General features: G+C 41.5%; 1 long non-coding RNA gene across 1 annotated transcript in view; it reads right to left on the bottom strand.

Moving 5' to 3' along the window:
- Positions 1-692: 692 nt before the first annotated feature.
- LOC127025376 (uncharacterized) overlaps positions 693-6,704 on the bottom strand; it is a 74,274-nt gene continuing 68,262 nt past the window's right edge. Inside the window, exons 2-3 of the long non-coding RNA XR_007767661.1 lie at positions 2,462-2,595; positions 693-1,084 (exon numbers count right to left, since the gene is read on the bottom strand). This is a non-coding gene — a long non-coding RNA (uncharacterized LOC127025376). The remainder of the gene's footprint in view (positions 1,085-2,461; positions 2,596-6,704) is intronic.

The following is a 6,704-nucleotide window of genomic DNA, read 5'->3' as shown; positions in this document are numbered from 1 at the left end:
GAAGTGGTCCTAATGTGAATGCTGAAGGGCCTCAAGCACAACTGGAGCAAAGTCAGCAAGAACGAGTAAGAGTCTTGAGACTGCTTTGTAGGATTCGGCAAGCTCTACTAGATGTATTAATATTACAGTATCGCCTAGAGAGGACATCCGAGATTCTTACAGGAGACGCTATAAAAAGAACAACCAAGAAGATTATCTGTACTCCCCAAACTTGCAGATAGGTGACAGAAGAGGAGGGAAATAAAGTTCCCAGAGGGTTTACATAAGCCAGTAACAAAGCAAGGAATATACCCCCAGAAGGCCTAACCCCCAGTCCTTAGCCTCTTCTGCAACACTGCCCTTAACAGTCGCTTTGTGAGACAATAAGCTGAACCAAACTAACTGTGTCATTTTTTTCCACTGTGCTTTTCTACAGCTTTAACCTCTCTCCATTGTTGCCTGGCTGGTTTTGAAAAGCTTAATCAGAGATGATACTCTAAGTCTCTTTTTGGCAACGTTACTAATCTGTTTATTATTTTCCTGCAAAAGCACAGCCCTGATACGAAGCCTAACATAACCAAAATGCTTAATTACATTCTTTCCCTTGGGATGGGGAAACCATTTCAGCCTATGTGAAAGCCAGGGTAGTCTTAGTGGAGAACACCTTTATTAGAGAAAACGGAGCAACACATTTCAGGAGAAAAAAGGGAATGTAACCTTTAATCGAATGATACCACTACATTATCCCTCAAAACAAGGTGCTATATAAAAGATTAAGTCCTCATGTAACACTCACAATGTACTTGTTAAATGTCAGTTACGGCTGCAAATTTTTAACGTTCCAACTATTTAATGACTTCTCTGTTTACTTGTTTTCCTTTAAACAAGTAAAGTAAATCAGAAAGTGCAACTGCAAAATTAATAATCATAATAGATTTCTTCACAAGCGCCTGCAGTAAGATGAAGAGTAGCTATGATGCCATTTTTCAAGACGGCGAACTCCAGAACAGAGACACCAATGTGAAACTCGGGCAGCCTAAGCACAGGCACTTAGCTGAGGCATCCTAGTTCGAAATGCAGTTGTCCCACATTCTGTCTGGAAAACCTGTAGAGAGAAACCAGATAGGCATCCCCAGACGATCGTTCCATTCCAGTGCAATGAATCAGTCTCAGGAACTGCCTGTCTCCGCCAGCCATAGATGCACCATAGGGCAATTTTAGTGCCTAAAATGAGATGTGGTGAATCTGTGGAAGTTTTGTACAGCTAGTCATACAGGAAATGCATGGCAGTACAGAGAATTAAATCCAGGCTTCCCAAGCCACTCTCTTAACCACATATTTTTACTACCCAATGTAGTCTTATATAGATTCATTGGCTATGATCTCCTGTCTCAGTGGTGTAAATCTGAAATAACTCAGCTGAAGACAATGGAATCTCAGTAGCGGAATAAGTAGGAGTCGGCTGCATTCGACATAGCTGAAAGTGGATAAAAAAAGCAAAATTTGGTATTTGGTTATGTTGGCTTAAATCTAACAGCATAAAACTTGTCTGTTGTTTGGAGGGGCTTGAAAGGCATTAAATCATGCTTTGGGAAACTGCACTGATCTCCTGGTGGCTAGATGGAATTGCTAAGCTCAAAAGAATGCTTGCATGATGTATAGCTGAGAGGCTGCTCTGCCTGTGTCCTTGCTCTTCTGTAAAACACTCCTCCATGCAATGCTTAATGCTGAACTACCTGCAAACCACAGGTAGACCGCTGCTGGAATTTCTCAGTAGTAAACAGAAGAAGTGACCAACTCTCAATAGCAGTTTTTTCTTGTAGTACGTTGTCAACAGATTTAATGCTACTGAGCATCAATGCAAAACCAAATATATGATCCTTCCCATCTCAAAGCACTGCTAATTCTTCAGGAGACGCTTATGCATCCAGACAAAGGTGCATAAAACCAGATCCCTTTTGTTTGCTTGAATGTAACATTCTCGGCAGATAGTTATTACTTAGCATACAAAATAAGTGCTGGCAGTAAATTTCTTTATCCGAGGTCCAGTCCTTTAGGTTGCTGAATAATGCAAGCCTCAGATCCTGTCAAGAGCTGGAATGTAACATTGATTTTCCTTGAAAAAAATGAAGGTATTTTAACTCAAGATTCTGAGGATGAATTTCAAAATTAGCAATTGAAATCAAATATTGGTGACAAGCTAATCAGATTTTCTTTGGGTGGTCTCAAACATATTTTGGTTAACTAAAAACCAGAAAGTACCAGAAGATGTTGAAACATTTTAACATTTTTTTAACGATGTGAAAATGTTCATGCTATTTTACCTGGAAATTTATTAAAACTTCGTGAAGCCAACAGCATCTCAATGTTTCCCTCCACCCCTGAGTTAGGAAGAGGATCCAAAAAGCAGGTGCCTAAGACTGTAGGAATATTATTGGCCCAAGTGACCAGCCTAAGGTCAATAACAGAATTGGAAACATACCCAAAAATGACAGCAACAGAATCCAATATCGGAACGCTTCCTTGTTTATCAGGTCCTGCAGCAACAGCAGTCTCAACAAAATGATGAGTCTGTTTATTAGCTGATACATTCAGGAGGAAAAATGTGCCATCCAGCTAGAGAGAGAAATAGCATCAGTTATCTTCATTGTCATCTGTAAACACCAACATGCAGCTGCACATTAGAGACCAGACCGGAGTAAGGGCAGGCCACGGAAAGGTGTTGGCATTTATCACACGTAGTTCCGTGCCGCGCAGTTATCGCTTGCACCTGCTACCAGGAGGCTGCTTGGCTCTGTTCGGGAGCCAGAGCTAAGCTTGTTACAAAAGATACGACATTGCCGTCCAAACCCACCCCAAACCCAAAACAACCACAGCAACGGTGCTTCCTTCTCTGCTTTTCCGAGATCCTGCTCTTCTGATTCAACCCTGGAAGAGAGATCTTTGTTTTCAAATGCTCCAGAGCGCCTTACGGCTGCTCCTGCAACAAGAATGGATGAAAAATCCCTGTGTTTCAGATAGTCCTCCCTTCCTTTATAATAACAAATGCTCCAGGCCCACTTCTGCCTTAAGAACGTAGTATACTCCAAGCCACTTTCTTATTTACTTCAAGTATTAAGCGGATTAACAAACCAAGAGGATATTAACTGTATCTACATACCTGTTATAACTACTAATCTGTGTGCCATTGTGCAGTGTAGAACAAGCTGATATTAAATAAAATGAGGAGCTAATCTCCCAAAGGGTACAAACCTTTAATAGTCCTGTCCCCTTTCCTGGAAACATGCCACGTGCATAACTGATTTTTTCTTCCAGGTGTCACAGTTCTGCCAGATCCAGCGAAGAAAAATGCTTTGCCTCAATCTATTTCTACGTGGCTCAAGGGAGAAAAGGCAGGAAGGTTCAGATCAAAAGCCTCAGATTAATTGTTGGAACAGCCAGCAACGTGCTCCCATAATGGACTCGTTCCTTTTCCACAAGTAGGAGGATGGGGAGGAGGTGCAAAAGGACTGGGGAGTGAGCAAGAGCCCTGCTCTCAGGCCTGAAGCACGTGAGAGAGTTTTGCACCTACTCTAGCCACTGCATCTTTGAAGAAGGAACAAGTCGGAAATAGGCAGGGAACGTCCGAGGGCAGAGTACAGAACAGATCTGAGAGCACCTTTGGGACTACGCTGCAACAACATAAGGTCCATAAAAGCCCCTCAGTTGACAGTACAGGGCAAAAAGATGTAGGACATCTAGCATACCATTAAGGAGTTAGAACTACACTCTTCGCCAGCCCTCAGGTACCATCAGCATCACTCATTACCAAAGCGACAGAGAAGCTGACGGAGGAGAACAAGGACCTCATTCACACTAGCATAAACCAGGAATAAGAGCACAATTATACCAAAGTCAATGAAGTTAAGATGAGAACAGATTCGGTCTCATTGAAGGCGGCATTTGGATATATCATGCAGGAACCTTTACGATGTAATATTTGGCCTTGGAGATGACACTGCAGTTTCATCAGATAATTAAAAGACTGAAGCAAATACTACTTCAAGAGACACTAAAAAGATGCCCCTGCACCTATATAGTACTAATGTTAGGACTGAAATAACATTAAAGGGAGAGACTAATTCTGACCTTACTTTAACTAATTGAGAAAATGTTCACCAGACGGTTTTATTAGGCAACCAAAGGTAGAAATTGCCACATCAGCCGTCCCTATATAACTTAATTAAACAACACACACAACTCCAATGCACTTTACATGGTCTCTGGGGAGAGCAACTGAGGAGGAAAAGGCCACGGATAACAAAGGTTAATCACATTGCCTAATGCACTCACATGCTCCAGCGGCCAGGAGGGTAGCAGAACTAAGTAATATCCCTGACAGCGTATAGACATTGCAGATCAATGCAGGACAGATGCAGTTAAGCAAGTCAGACGGTAACAACCGCTTTGTGGTTTCCATATGGAACCACTGGAAGGCCTTCTAAAAGACATTAATGTCTTTAACGAGATACTGGGGCTCCAGGAAGATAATTTCGACAAGCAATTGAGTTTATGGAGCAGAAGGACTATTTATGATGAACTGCAACCAGTCAGCTCAGAAACAAATCAGGACAAGAAAGCTGGGAGTAAGACAAAAAAGTCCATGAATATCAGTAAGATCAGGAGAAGCCTTAAGTACAGATTACTGTTACTATTATTTTAAGATCAGTGGCCACTTAATGACACCTGAAATCAATAGGAACTCTTGGTGAGGGGGTAAGGGGAAATCAGACTGGGAATTGCATCTGGGGATGTAATTGTAGGGACTGCGCACCCCCTCCCTCCCCAGGGTGGGGGCTGTTTTTGACAAAATCTAAACTATACACACTAATTTGTGACCAAGAAGAAAGTTTTTTCAGTCCTCTAAATATTAACATTTTCATTCTTTTGAAGACTGACATCCATATTGGACTGTCCTACTTCATCAAAAGTTTTTCATCATTTCCTTCAAATTTTGCTGCTAAACCTGAGAAATACTGGTCGAATGTATCATCCTCTAAAAATTTCAGAGAGGAGTAAAACAGATGAAAATTAAGGGACTGGATGATACCACCTCAAGATGAAACACAAGCCATGTCTTTTCAGCTGGTACCTAAAAATTCAGGAAAACACTTCCAACCAACCGTGTCTACATAGTTGTAGGTACATTGATCCATTGACCCAAGCGCTGGTGCAGGGTTATAAATGATACTTACACTGTGTAATAGACGCCATTAACAAAATAAACAGTTCCTTTGTTTGGCTGCAGGATAAGAATTATCTATAGATCTTTTGCTAGAATCCTGCTACAAGATAGATCCAAGGTGACAACAAAATCCTCAGTGCAGGGTCTTGCATTAAGGCTGTATATTCAGACTCCTCAGAAACAGCAATTTCTCTTCCAAATCATTGCTAAAGAGGTTAGATAAGATGTTACTTATTGCGTTCCAGTTGGCCATTGCTTTACACCACAGTCCTTTCTAAATCAATCTGAATGCATTTCCCAGTTCCATATAAGACAGTACCCGAGGCTTTGTGGAAATGCAAATATTACTACAATAATTCAAAAGGGGTCCCCCGCTCCTACCAAGAGAAGCTTGTCTAATAACAACCATCCTTTATTCATCCAATACCGTGTATTGTTCATGGATCTCCAGCTGACCTGAACTCTGCCCATTTCAACAGAGCCGTCCCCTTCCAATCTAGTTCTAGGCCTGGCCTGCTATATTTACAAGGTGGTAACAACCAGATTAATTTTCCTCTCCACTTTCAAAATCCATTCTCAACGCAGGGAAAAACAGAGCGCAACAATATGACCTTAAAGAATAAGAGCTACAGAGACTAGGATAGTTCCGCAAAGAGCAAAATGAATGCTCCTCAATATTAAACGGCATTTTTAAAGATGGCAGATGAGTTACAGGCCTATTTCTGATCAAGATGCCCACAAAAAGTACGCTTCAAACGCAGCCCAAGTTACTTGCTGAATGATTTCAAAGGCAAGCACATATCACATCTGAAAACAAAGCTCAGCTTGCCTTTTCTGCAGCGAAAAGTATCCCTATATACAACTGGACACGGACTGCACCCTCAGCCTCACAGGAGTTCTTAAGACTGAAAATTTTTTAAACTTTCCAGAGTTTGAAATGTATCCTACTAACCCTAATGGGCCCAATTTTCCACTACTTATAGCCACACACATAGTAAGGCATGTGCAAAGTAACATCTAAGTGGATGAAAAGCTATTACTGTGATTTGGCAGCATTTTACATTCACTTAGCACTAACCTTGCACAGGCTTAAATAACTGTGCTAGGCGCGAGGCAGGACAAAAAAATCAACCGCACTGAAGTCAATACAGTTATGTCTGACTCAGAGAGGATTAAGTTTGGTCTGAAGAAGACTGCTGTCTCTGCTTAGATGGCAGAACTATTCCTAGCTTCCCATCCACTCCCTTTGAACACTCGGAGGCAGGGAGCGACGGGAAAACACCATCAAAGAATAAGTTGTGATCAGTATTAGACATGTTTCCTTAGCAATCGGTGCAGATCTCCATCCAGGGACAAATAATTGTTGGGGTTTTCCCCCCCATTGAATCATTGAATTTGAGAGAAACACATCGTTTGTATCAGTTAAGGAAACGAGAGTTTATGTGGAAGGGTTAGACTCCATCCTTCCAAAGGATGCTACAACAGTTATATGGAACAAGCC

Source organism: Gymnogyps californianus, chromosome 23 (assembly GCF_018139145.2).
Source record: "Gymnogyps californianus isolate 813 chromosome 23, ASM1813914v2, whole genome shotgun sequence".
In the NCBI taxonomy this organism is placed as follows: Eukaryota; Metazoa; Chordata; class Aves; order Accipitriformes; family Cathartidae; genus Gymnogyps; species Gymnogyps californianus.
Note: the sequence above shows the minus strand (reverse complement) of the source record. Positions and strands in the feature narration are given on the sequence as shown.